Source organism: Ammospiza nelsoni, chromosome 6 (genome assembly GCF_027579445.1).
Source record: "Ammospiza nelsoni isolate bAmmNel1 chromosome 6, bAmmNel1.pri, whole genome shotgun sequence".
In the NCBI taxonomy this organism is placed as follows: Eukaryota; Metazoa; Chordata; class Aves; order Passeriformes; family Passerellidae; genus Ammospiza; species Ammospiza nelsoni.
In genome coordinates this window covers 4,874,999-4,888,076 of record NC_080638.1, presented here as the reverse complement: position 1 = coordinate 4,888,076, position 13,078 = coordinate 4,874,999, and positions in this window count along the sequence as shown.

The following is a 13,078-nucleotide window of genomic DNA, read 5'->3' as shown; positions in this document are numbered from 1 at the left end:
GTGTTTGGCATGAAGGAAAGAAAAGTTGTCCAAAACAGCTTCCAATCGAAGATTTCATGTGATTGGAAACGTCAGGAAAGTGTAAGGTACTGTTTTCTATCAGTTGGCAAGCTGCGCACCACAATCCCAGTGTTGTACAGCTTCCTTCTTCAGTTTTCCGATGCTGCCGCTCTCTCCGGCTCCCGGAGCCGAAGAAGCGGCTTCTTCGCGCAAAGACGATTGTACCGCTCACAGTGCTCTCTTAGCGCCGCTTCTGCCGAAAGAAGCCCGGCAGCGGCTCTTAGCTCCGGAGAGCATCGTACCTGCGTCTTTAGCGTCTTTTGTGGTCTACATCCTAGCAGAAAGCTTTTCCACTCTGTCTGGCAAGGAAAACCTGCGGGAGCACAGAAAACATCTCCCATCGTCTTCTGGACGTTGCACGGAGGTCTGCCAAGTGTTTGGCATGAAGGAAAGAAAAGTTGTCCAAAACAGCTTCCAATCGAAGATTCATGTGATTGGAAACGTCAGGAAAGTGTAAGGTACTGTTTTCTATCAGTTGGCAAGCTGCGCACACAATCCCAGTGTTGTACAGCTTCCTTCTTCACCTTTCCGATGCTGCCGCTCTCTCCGGCTCCCGGAGCCGAAGAAGCGGCTTCTTCGCGCAAAGACGATTGTACCGCTCACAGTGCTCTCTTAGCGCCGCTTCTGCCGAAAGAAGCCCGGCAGCGGCTCTTAGCTCCGGAGAGCATCGTACCTTCGTCTTTAGCGTCTTTTGTGGTCTACATCCTAGCAGAAAGCTTTTCCACTCTGTCTGGCAAGGAAAACCTGTGGGAGCACAGAAAACATCTCCCATCGTCTTCTGGACGTTGCACGGAGGTCTGCCAAGTGTTTGGCATGAAGGAAAGAAAAGTTGTCCAAAACAGCTTCCAATCGAAGATTCATGTGATTGGAAACGTCAGGAAAGTGTAAGGTACTGTTTTCTATCAGTTGGCAAGCTGCGCACACAATCCCAGTGTTGTACAGCTTCCTTCTTCAGTTTTCCGATGCTGCCGCTCTCTCCGGCTCCCGGAGCCGAAGAAGCGGCTTCTTCGCGCAAAGACGATTGTACCGCTCACAGTGCTCTCTTAGCGCCGCTTCTGCCGAAAGAAGCCCGGCAGCGGCTCTTAGCTCCGGAGAGCATCGTACCTTCGTCTTTAGCGTCTTTTGTGGTCTACATCCTAGCAGAAAGCTTTTCCACTCTGTCTGGCAAGGAAAACCTGCGGGAGCACAGAAAACATCTCCCATCGTCTTCTGGACGTTGCACGGAGGTCTGCCAAGTGTTTGGCATGAAGGAAAGAAAAGTTGTCCAAAACAGCTTCCAATCGAAGATTCATGTGATTGGAAACGTCAGGAAAGTGTAAGGTACTGTTTTCTATCAGTTGGCAAGCTGCGCACACAATCCCAGTGTTGTACAGCTTCCTTCTTCACCTTTGCGATGCTGCCGCTCTCTCCGGCTCCCGGAGCCGAAGAAGCGGCTTCTTCGCGCAAAGACGATTGTACCGCTCACAGTGCTCTCTTAGCGCCGCTTCTGCCGAAAGAAGCCCGGCAGCGGCTCTTAGCTCCGGAGAGCATCGTACCTTCGTCTTTAGCGTCTTTTGTGGTCTACATCCTAGCAGAAAGCTTTTCCACTCTGTCTGGCAAGGAAAACCTGCGGGAGCACAGAAAACATCTCCCATCGTCTTCTGGACGTTGCACGGAGGTCTGCCAAGTGTTTGGCATGAAGGAAAGAAAAGTTGTCCAAAACAGCTTCCAATCGAAGATTCATGTGATTGGAAACGTCAGGAAAGTGTAAGGTACTGTTTTCTATCAGTTGGCAAGCTGCGCACACAATCCCAGTGTTGTACAGCTTCCTTCTTCACCTTTCCGATGCTGCCGCTCTCTCCGGCTCCCGGAGCCGAAGAAGCGGCTTCTTCGCGCAAAGACGATTGTACCGCTCACAGTGCTCTCTTAGCGCCGCTTCTGCCGAAAGAAGCCCGGCAGCGGCTCTTAGCTCCGGAGAGCATCGTACCTTCGTCTTTAGCGTCTTTTGTGGTCTACATCCTAGCAGAAAGCTTTTCCACTCTGTCTGGCAAGGAAAACCTGCGGGAGCACAGAAAACATCTCCCATCGTCTTCTGGACGTTGCACGGAGGTCTGCCAAGTGTTTGGCATGAAGGAAAGAAAAGTTGTCCAAAACAGCTTCCAATCGAAGATTCATGTGATTGGAAACGTCAGGAAAGTGTAAGGTACTGTTTTCTATCAGTTGGCAAGCTGCGCACACAATCCCAGTGTTGTACAGCTTCCTTCTTCAGTTTTCCGATGCTGCCGCCTCTCTCCGGCTCCCGGAGCCGAAGAAGCGGCTTCTTCGCGCAAAGACGATTGTACCGCTCACAGTGCTCTCTTAGCGCCGCTTCTGCCGAAAGAAGCCCGGCAGCGGCTCTTAGCTCCGGAGAGCATCGTACCTGCGTCTTTAGCGTCTTTTGTGGTCTACATCCTAGCAGAAAGCTTTTCCACTCTGTCTGGCAAGGAAAACCTGCGGGAGCACAGAAAACATCTCCCATCGTCTTCTGGACGTTGCACGGAGGTCTGCCAAGTGTTTGGCATGAAGGAAAGAAAAGTTGTCCAAAACAGCTTCCAATCGAAGATTCATGTGATTGGAAACGTCAGGAAAGTGTAAGGTACTGTTTTCTATCAGTTGGCAAGCTGCGCACACAATCCCCAGTGTTGTACAGCTTCCTTCTTCACCTTTGCGATGCTGCCCGCTCTCTCCGGCTCCCGGAGCCGAAGAAGCGGCTTCTTCGCGCAAAGACGATTGTACCGCTCACAGTGCTCTCTTAGCGCCGCTTCTGCCGAAAGAAGCCCGGCAGCGGCTCTTAGCTCCGGAGAGCATCGTACCTTCGTCTTTAGCGTCTTTTGTGGTCTACATCCTAGCAGAAAGCTTTTCCACTCTGTCTGGCAAGGAAAACCTGCGGGAGCACAGAAAACATCTCCCATCGTCTTCTGGACGTTGCACGGAGGTCTGCCAAGTGTTTGGCATGAAGGAAAGAAAAGTTGTCCAAAACAGCTTCCAATCGAAGATTCATGTGATTGGAAACGTCAGGAAAGTGTAAGGTACTGTTTTCTATCAGTTGGCAAGCTGCGCACACAATCCCAGTGTTGTACAGCTTCCTTCTTCAGTTTTCCGATGCTGCCGCTCTCTCCGGCTCCCGGAGCCGAAGAAGCGGCTTCTTCGCGCAAAGACGATTGTACCGCTCACAGTGCTCTCTTAGCGCCGCTTCTGCCGAAAGAAGCCCGGCAGCGGCTCTTAGCTCCGGAGAGCATCGTACCTGCGTCTTTAGCGTCTTTTGTGGTCTACATCCTAGCAGAAAGCTTTTCCACTCTGTCTGGCAAGGAAAACCTGCGGGAGCACAGAAAACATCTCCCATCGTCTTCTGGACGTTGCACGGAGGTCTGCCAAGTGTTTGGCATGAAGGAAAGAAAAGTTGTCCAAAACAGCTTCCAATCGAAGATTCATGTGATTGGAAACGTCAGGAAAGTGTAAGGTACTGTTTTCTATCAGTTGGCAAGCTGCGCACACAATCCCAGTGTTGTACAGCTTCCTTCTTCAGTTTTCCGATGCTGCCGCTCTCTCCGGCTCCCGGAGCCGAAGAAGCGGCTTCTTCGCGCAAAGACGATTGTACCGCTCACAGTGCTCTCTTAGCGCCGCTTCTGCCGAAAGAAGCCCGGCAGCGGCTCTTAGCTCCGGAGAGCATCGTACCTTCGTCTTTAGCGTCTTTTGTGGTCTACATCCTAGCAGAAAGCTTTTCCACTCTGTCTGGCAAGGAAAACCTGCGGGAGCACAGAAAACATCTCCCATCGTCTTCTGGACGTTGCACGGAGGTCTGCCAAGTGTTTGGCATGAAGGAAAGAAAAGTTGTCCAAAACAGCTTCCAATCGAAGATTCATGTGATTGGAAACGTCAGGAAAGTGTAAGGTACTGTTTTCTATCAGTTGGCAAGCTGCGCACACAATCCCAGTGTTGTACAGCTTCCTTCTTCACCTTTCCGATGCTGCCGCTCTCTCTCCGGCTCCCGGAGCCGAAGAAGCGGCTTCTTCGCGCAAAGACGATTGTACCGCTCACAGTGCTCTCTTAGCGCCGCTTCTGCCGAAAGAAGCCCGGCAGCGGCTCTTAGCTCCGGAGAGCATCGTACCTTCGTCTTTAGCGTCTTTTGTGGTCTACATCCTAGCAGAAAGCTTTTCCACTCTGTCTGGCAAGGAAAACCTGTGGGAGCACAGAAAACATCTCCCATCGTCTTCTGGACGTTGCACGGAGGTCTGCCAAGTGTTTGGCATGAAGGAAAGAAAAGTTGTCCAAAACAGCTTCCAATCGAAGATTCATGTGATTGGAAACGTCAGGAAAGTGTAAGGTACTGTTTTCTATCAGTTGGCAAGCTGCGCACACAATCCCAGTGTTGTACAGCTTCCTTCTTCAGTTTTCCGATGCTGCCGCTCTCTCCGGCTCCCGGAGCCGAAGAAGCGGCTTCTTCGCGCAAAGACGATTGTACCGCTCACAGTGCTCTCTTAGCGCCGCTTCTGCCGAAAGAAGCCCGGCAGCGGCTCTTAGCTCCGGAGAGCATCGTACCTTCGTCTTTAGCGTCTTTTGTGGTCTACATCCTAGCAGAAAGCTTTTCCACTCTGTCTGGCAAGGAAAACCTGCGGGAGCACAGAAAACATCTCCCATCGTCTTCTGGACGTTGCACGGAGGTCTGCCAAGTGTTTGGCATGAAGGAAAGAAAAGTTGTCCAAAACAGCTTCCAATCGAAGATTCATGTGATTGGAAACGTCAGGAAAGTGTAAGGTACTGTTTTCTATCAGTTGGCAAGCTGCGCACACAATCCCAGTGTTGTACAGCTTCCTTCTTCACCTTTGCGATGCTGCCGCTCTCTCCGGCTCCCGGAGCCGAAGAAGCGGCTTCTTCGCGCAAAGACGATTGTACCGCTCACAGTGCTCTCTTAGCGCCGCTTCTGCCGAAAGAAGCCCGGCAGCGGCTCTTAGCTCCGGAGAGCATCGTACCTTCGTCTTTAGCGTCTTTTGTGGTCTACATCCTAGCAGAAAGCTTTTCCACTCTGTCTGGCAAGGAAAACCTGCGGGAGCACAGAAAACATCTCCCATCGTCTTCTGGACGTTGCACGGAGGTCTGCCAAGTGTTTGGCATGAAGGAAAGAAAAGTTGTCCAAAACAGCTTCCAATCGAAGATTCATGTGATTGGAAACGTCAGGAAAGTGTAAGGTACTGTTTTCTATCAGTTGGCAAGCTGCGCACACAATCCCAGTGTTGTACAGCTTCCTTCTTCACCTTTCCGATGCTGCCGCTCTCTCCGGCTCCCGGAGCCGAAGAAGCGGCTTCTTCGCGCAAAGACGATTGTACCGCTCACAGTGCTCTCTTAGCGCCGCTTCTGCCGAAAGAAGCCCGGCAGCGGCTCTTAGCTCCGGAGAGCATCGTACCTTCGTCTTTAGCGTCTTTTGTGGTCTACATCCTAGCAGAAAGCTTTTCCACTCTGTCTGGCAAGGAAAACCTGCGGGAGCACAGAAAACATCTCCCATCGTCTTCTGGACGTTGCACGGAGGTCTGCCAAGTGTTTGGCATGAAGGAAAGAAAAGTTGTCCAAAACAGCTTCCAATCGAAGATTCATGTGATTGGAAACGTCAGGAAAGTGTAAGGTACTGTTTTCTATCAGTTGGCAAGCTGCGCACACAATCCCAGTGTTGTACAGCTTCCTTCTTCAGTTTTCCGATGCTGCCGCTCTCCTCCGGCTCCCGGAGCCGAAGAAGCGGCTTCTTCGCGCAAAGACGATTGTACCGCTCACAGTGCTCTCTTAGCGCCGCTTCTGCCGAAAGAAGCCCGGCAGCGGGCTCTTAGCTCCGGAGAGCATCGTACCTGCGTCTTTAGCGTCTTTTGTGGTCTACATCCTAGCAGAAAGCTTTTCCACTCTGTCTGGCAAGGAAAACCTGCGGGAGCACAGAAAACATCTCCATCGTCTTCTGGACGTTGCACGGAGGTCTGCCAAGTGTTTGGCATGAAGGAAAGAAAAGTTGTCCAAAACAGCTTCCAATCGAAGATTCATGTGATTGGAAACGTCAGGAAAGTGTAAGGTACTGTTTTCTATCAGTTGGCAAGCTGCGCACACAATCCCAGTGTTGTACAGCTTCCTTCTTCACCTTTGCGATGCTGCCGCTCTCTCCGGCTCCCGGAGCCGAAGAAGCGGCTTCTTCGCGCAAAGACGATTGTACCGCTCACAGTGCTCTCTTAGCGCCGCTTCTGCCGAAAGAAGCCCGGCAGCGGCTCTTAGCTCCGGAGAGCATCGTACCTTCGTCTTTAGCGTCTTTTGTGGTCTACATCCTAGCAGAAAGCTTTTCCACTCTGTCTGGCAAGGAAAACCTGCGGGAGCACAGAAAACATCTCCCATCGTCTTCTGGACGTTGCACGGAGGTCTGCCAAGTGTTTGGCATGAAGGAAAGAAAAGTTGTCCAAAACAGCTTCCAATCGAAGATTCATGTGATTGGAAACGTCAGGAAAGTGTAAGGTACTGTTTTCTATCAGTTGGCAAGCTGCGCACACAATCCCAGTGTTGTACAGCTTCCTTCTTCAGTTTTCCGATGCTGCCGCTCTCTCCGGCTCCCGGAGCCGAAGAAGCGGCTTCTTCGCGCAAAGACGATTGTACCGCTCACAGTGCTCTCTTAGCGCCGCTTCTGCCGAAAGAAGCCCGGCAGCGGCTCTTAGCTCCGGAGAGCATCGTACCTTCGTCTTTAGCGTCTTTTGTGGTCTACATCCTAGCAGAAAGCTTTTCCACTCTGTCTGGCAAGGAAAACCTGCGGGAGCACAGAAAACATCTCCCATCGTCTTCTGGACGTTGCACGGAGGTCTGCCAAGTGTTTGGCATGAAGGAAAGAAAAGTTGTCCAAAACAGCTTCCAATCGAAGATTCATGTGATTGGAAACGTCAGGAAAGTGTAAGGTACTGTTTTCTATCAGTTGGCAAGCTGCGCACACAATCCCAGTGCAATACAGCTTCCTTCTTCACCTTTCCGATGCTGCCGCTCTCTCCGGCTCCCGGAGCCGAAGAAGCGGCTTCTTCGCGCAAAGACGATTGTACCGCTCACAGTGCTCTCTTAGCGCCGCTTCTGCCGAAAGAAGCCCGGCAGCGGCTCTTAGCTCCGGAGAGCATCGTACCTTCGTCTTTAGCGTCTTTTGTGGTCTACATCCTAGCAGAAAGCTTTTCCACTCTGTCTGGCAAGGAAAACCTGCGGGAGCACAGAAAACATCTCCCATCGTCTTCTGGACGTTGCACGGAGGTCTGCCAAGTGTTTGGCATGAAGGAAAGAAAAGTTGTCCAAAACAGCTTCCAATCGAAGATTCATGTGATTGGAAACGTCAGGAAAGTGTAAGGTACTGTTTTCTATCAGTTGGCAAGCTGCGCACACAATCCCAGTGCAATACAGCTTCCTTCTTCACCTTTCCGATGCTGCCGCTCTCTCCGGCTCCCGGAGCCGAAGAAGCGGCTTCTTCGCGCAAAGACGATTGTACCGCTCACAGTGCTCTCTTAGCGCCGCTTCTGCCGAAAGAAGCCCGGCAGCGGCTCTTAGCTCCGGAGAGCATCGTACCTTCGTCTTTAGCGTCTTTTGTGGTCTACATCCTAGCAGAAAGCTTTTCCACTCTGTCTGGCAAGGAAAACCTGCGGGAGCACAGAAAACATCTCCCTCGTCTTCTGGACGTTGCACGGAGGTCTGCCAATTGTTTGGCATGAAGGAAAGAAAAGTTGTCCAAAACAGCTTCCAATCGAAGATTCATGTGATTGGAAACGTCAGGAAAGTGTAAGGTACTGTTTTCTATCAGTTGGCAAGCTGCGCACACAATCCCAGTGCAATACAGCTTCCTTCTTCACCTTTCCGATGCTGCCGCTCTCTCCGGCTCCCGGAGCCGAAGAAGCGGCTTCTTCGCGCAAAGACGATTGTACCGCTCACAGTGCTCTCTTAGCGCCGCTTCTGCCGAAAGAAGCCCGGCAGCGGCTCTTAGCTCCGGAGAGCATCGTACCTTCGTCTTTAGCGTCTTTTGTGGTCTACATCCTAGCAGAAAGCTTTTCCACTCTGTCTGGCAAGGAAAACCTGCGGGAGCACAGAAAACATCTCCCATCGTCTTCTGGACGTTGCACGGAGGTCTGCCAAGTGTTTGGCATGAAGGAAAGAAAAGTTGTCCAAAACAGCTTCCATTCGAAGATTCATGTGATTGGAAACGTCAGGAAAGTGTAAGGTACTGTTTTCTATCAGTTGGCAAGCTGCGCACACAATCCCAGTGTTGTACAGCTTCCTTCTTCACCTTTCCGATGCTGCCGCTCTCTCCGGCTCCCGGAGCCGAAGAAGCGGCTTCTTCGCGCAAAGACGATTGTACCGCTCACAGTGCTCTCTTAGCGCCGCTTCTGCCGAAAGAAGCCCGGCAGCGGCTCTTAGCTCCGGAGAGCATCGTACCTGCGTCTTTAGCGTCTTTTGTGGTCTACATCCTAGCAGAAAGCTTTTCCACTCTGTCTGGCAAGGAAAACCTGCGGGAGCACAGAAAACATCTCCCATCGTCTTCTGGACGTTGCACGGAGGTCTGCCAAGTGTTTGGCATGAAGGAAAGAAAAGTTGTCCAAAACAGCTTCCATTCGAAGATTCATGTGATTGGAAACGTCAGGAAAGTGTAAGGTACTGTTTTCTATCAGTTGGCAAGCTGCGCACACAATCCCAGTGTTGTACAGCTTCCTTCTTCACCTTTGCGATGCTGCCGCTCTCTCCGGCTCCCGGAGCCGAAGAAGCGGCTTCTTCGCGCAAAGACGATTGTACCGCTCACAGTGCTCTCTTAGCGCCGCTTCTGCCGAAAGAAGCCCGGCAGCGGCTCTTAGCTCCGGAGAGCATCGTACCTTCGTCTTTAGCGTCTTTTGTGGTCTACATCCTAGCAGAAAGCTTTTCCACTCTGTCTGGCAAGGAAAACCTGCGGGAGCACAGAAAACATCTCCCATCGTCTTCTGGACGTTGCACGGAGGTCTGCCAAGTGTTTGGCATGAAGGAAAGAAAAGTTGTCCAAAACAGCTTCCAATCGAAGATTCATGTGATTGGAAACGTCAGGAAAGTGTAAGGTACTGTTTTCTATCAGTTGGCAAGCTGCGCACACAATCCCAGTGCAATACAGCTTCCTTCTTCACCTTTCCGATGCTGCCGCTCTCTCCGGCTCCCGGAGCCGAAGAAGCGGCTTCTTCGCGCAAAGACGATTGTACCGCTCACAGTGCTCTCTTAGCGCCGCTTCTGCCGAAAGAAGCCCGGCAGCGGCTCTTAGCTCCGGAGAGCATCGTACCTTCGTCTTTAGCGTCTTTTGTGGTCTACATCCTAGCAGAAAGCTTTTCCACTCTGTCTGGCAAGGAAAACCTGCGGGAGCACAGAAAACATCTCCCATCGTCTTCTGGACGTTGCACGGAGGTCTGCCAATTGTTTGGCATGAAGGAAAGAAAAGTTGTCCAAAACAGCTTCCAATCGAAGATTCATGTGATTGGAAACGTCAGGAAAGTGTAAGGTACTGTTTTCTATCAGTTGGCAAGCTGCGCACACAATCCCAGTGTTGTACAGCTTCCTTCTTCAGTTTTCCGATGCTGCCGCTCTCTCCGGCTCCCGGAGCCGAAGAAGCGGCTTCTTCGCGCAAAGACGATTGTACCGCTCACAAGTGCTCTCTTAGCGCCGCTTCTGCCGAAAGAAGCCCGGCAGCGGCTCTTAGCTCCGGAGAGCATCGTACCTTCGTCTTTAGCGTCTTTTGTGGTCTACATCCTAGCAGAAAGCTTTTCCACTCTGTCTGGCAAGGAAAACCTGCGGGAGCACAGAAAACATCTCCCATCGTCTTCTGGACGTTGCACGGAGGTCTGCCAAGTGTTTGGCATGAAGGAAAGAAAAGTTGTCCAAAACAGCTTCCAATCGAAGATTCATGTGATTGGAAACGTCAGGAAAGTGTAAGGTACTGTTTTCTATCAGTTGGCAAGCTGCGCACACAATCCCAGTGTTGTACAGCTTCCTTCTTCACCTTTCCGATGCTGCCGCTCTCTCCGGCTCCCGGAGCCGAAGAAGCGGCTTCTTCGCGCAAAGACGATTGTACCGCTCACAGTGCTCTCTTAGCGCCGCTTCTGCCGAAAGAAGCCCGGCAGCGGCTCTTAGCTCCGGAGAGCATCGTACCTTCGTCTTTAGCGTCTTTTGTGGTCTACATCCTAGCAGAAAGCTTTTCCACTCTGTCTGGCAAGGAAAACCTGCGGGAGCACAGAAAACATCTCCCATCGTCTTCTGGACGTTGCACGGAGGTCTGCCAAGTGTTTGGCATGAAGGAAAGAAAAGTTGTCCAAAACAGCTTCCAATCGAAGATTCATGTGATTGGAAACGTCAGGAAAGTGTAAGGTACTGTTTTCTATCAGTTGGCAAGCTGCGCACACAATCCCAGTGTTGTACAGCTTCCTTCTTCACCTTTCCGATGCTGCCGCTCTCTCCGGCTCCCGGAGCCGAAGAAGCGGCTTCTTCGCGCAAAGACGATTGTACCGCTCACAGTGCTCTCTTAGCGCCGCTTCTGCCGAAAGAAGCCCGGCAGCGGCTCTTAGCTCCGGAGAGCATCGTACCTTCGTCTTTAGCGTCTTTTGTGGTCTACATCCTAGCAGAAAGCTTTTCCACTCTGTCTGGCAAGGAAAACCTGCGGGAGCACAGAAAACATCTCCCATCGTCTTCTGGACGTTGCACGGAGGTCTGCCAAGTGTTTGGCATGAAGGAAAGAAAAGTTGTCCAAAACAGCTTCCAATCGAAGATTCATGTGATTGGAAACGTCAGGAAAGTGTAAGGTACTGTTTTCTATCAGTTGGCAAGCTGCGCACACAATCCCAGTGCAATACAGCTTCCTTCTTCACCTTTCCGATGCTGCCGCTCTCTCCGGCTCCCGGAGCCGAAGAAGCGGCTTCTTCGCGCAAAGACGATTGTACCGCTCACAGTGCTCTCTTAGCGCCGCTTCTGCCGAAAGAAGCCCGGCAGCGGCTCTTAGCTCCGGAGAGCATCGTACCTTCGTCTTTAGCGTCTTTTGTGGTCTACATCCTAGCAGAAAGCTTTTCCACTCTGTCTGGCAAGGAAAACCTGCGGGAGCACAGAAAACATCTCCCATCGTCTTCTGGACGTTGCACGGAGGTCTGCCAAGTGTTTGGCATGAAGGAAAGAAAAGTTGTCCAAAACAGCTTCCATTCGAAGATTCATGTGATTGGAAACGTCAGGAAAGTGTAAGGTACTGTTTTCTATCAGTTGGCAAGCTGCGCACACAATCCCAGTGTTGTACAGCTTCCTTCTTCACCTTTGCGATGCTGCCGCTCTCTCCGGCTCCCGGAGCCGAAGAAGCGGCTTCTTCGCGCAAAGACGATTGTACCGCTCACAGTGCTCTCTTAGCGCCGCTTCTGCCGAAAGAAGCCCGGCAGCGGCTCTTAGCTCCGGAGAGCATCGTACCTTCGTCTTTAGCGTCTTTTGTGGTCTACATCCTAGCAGAAAGCTTTTCCACTCTGTCTGGCAAGGAAAACCTGCGGGAGCACAGAAAACATCTCCCATCGTCTTCTGGACGTTGCACGGAGGTCTGCCAAGTGTTTGGCATGAAGGAAAGAAAAGTTGTCCAAAACAGCTTCCAATCGAAGATTCATGTGATTGGAAACGTCAGGAAAGTGTAAGGTACTGTTTTCTATCAGTTGGCAAGCTGCGCACACAATCCCAGTGTTGTACAGCTTCCTTCTTCACCTTTGCGATGCTGCCGCTCTCTCCGGCTCCCGGAGCCGAAGAAGCGGCTTCTTCGCGCAAAGACGATTGTACCGCTCACAGTGCTCTCTTAGCGCCGCTTCTGCCGAAAGAAGCCCGGCAGCGGCTCTTAGCTCCGGAGAGCATCGTACCTTCGTCTTTAGCGTCTTTTGTGGTCTACATCCTAGCAGAAAGCTTTTCCACTCTGTCTGGCAAGGAAAACCTGCGGGAGCACAGAAAACATCTCCCATCGTCTTCTGGACGTTGCACGGAGGTCTGCCAAGTGTTTGGCATGAAGGAAAGAAAAGTTGTCCAAAACAGCTTCCAATCGAAGATTCATGTGATTGGAAACGTCAGGAAAGTGTAAGGTACTGTTTTCTATCAGTTGGCAAGCTGCGCACACAATCCCAGTGTTGTACAGCTTCCTTCTTCACCTTTCCGATGCTGCCGCTCTCTCCGGCTCCCGGAGCCGAAGAAGCGGCTTCTTCGCGCAAAGACGATTGTACCGCTCACAGTGCTCTCTTAGCGCCGCTTCTGCCGAAAGAAGCCCGGCAGCGGCTCTTAGCTCCGGAGAGCATCGTACCTTCGTCTTTAGCGTCTTTTGTGGTCTACATCCTAGCAGAAAGCTTTTCCACTCTGTCTGGCAAGGAAAACCTGCGGGAGCACAGAAAACATCTCCCATCGTCTTCTGGACGTTGCACGGAGGTCTGCCAAGTGTTTGGCATGAAGGAAAGAAAAGTTGTCCAAAACAGCTTCCAATCGAAGATTCATGTGATTGGAAACGTCAGGAAAGTGTAAGGTACTGTTTTCTATCAGTTGGCAAGCTGCGCACACAATCCCAGTGTTGTACAGCTTCCTTCTTCACCTTTGCGATGCTGCCGCTCTCTCCGGCTCCCGGAGCCGAAGAAGCGGCTTCTTCGCGCAAAGACGATTGTACCGCTCACAGTGCTCTCTTAGCGCCGCTTCTGCCGAAAGAAGCCCGGCAGCGGCTCTTAGCTCCGGAGAGCATCGTACCTTCGTCTTTAGCGTCTTTTGTGGTCTACATCCTAGCAGAAAGCTTTTCCACTCTGTCTGGCAAGGAAAACCTGCGGGAGCACAGAAAACATCTCCCATCGTCTTCTGGACGTTGCACGGAGGTCTGCCAAGTGTTTGGCATGAAGGAAAGAAAAGTTGTCCAAAACAGCTTCCAATCGAAGATTCATGTGATTGGAAACGTCAGGAAAGTGTAAGGTACTGTTTTCTATCAGTTGGCAAGCTGCGCACACAATCCCAGTGTTGTACAGCT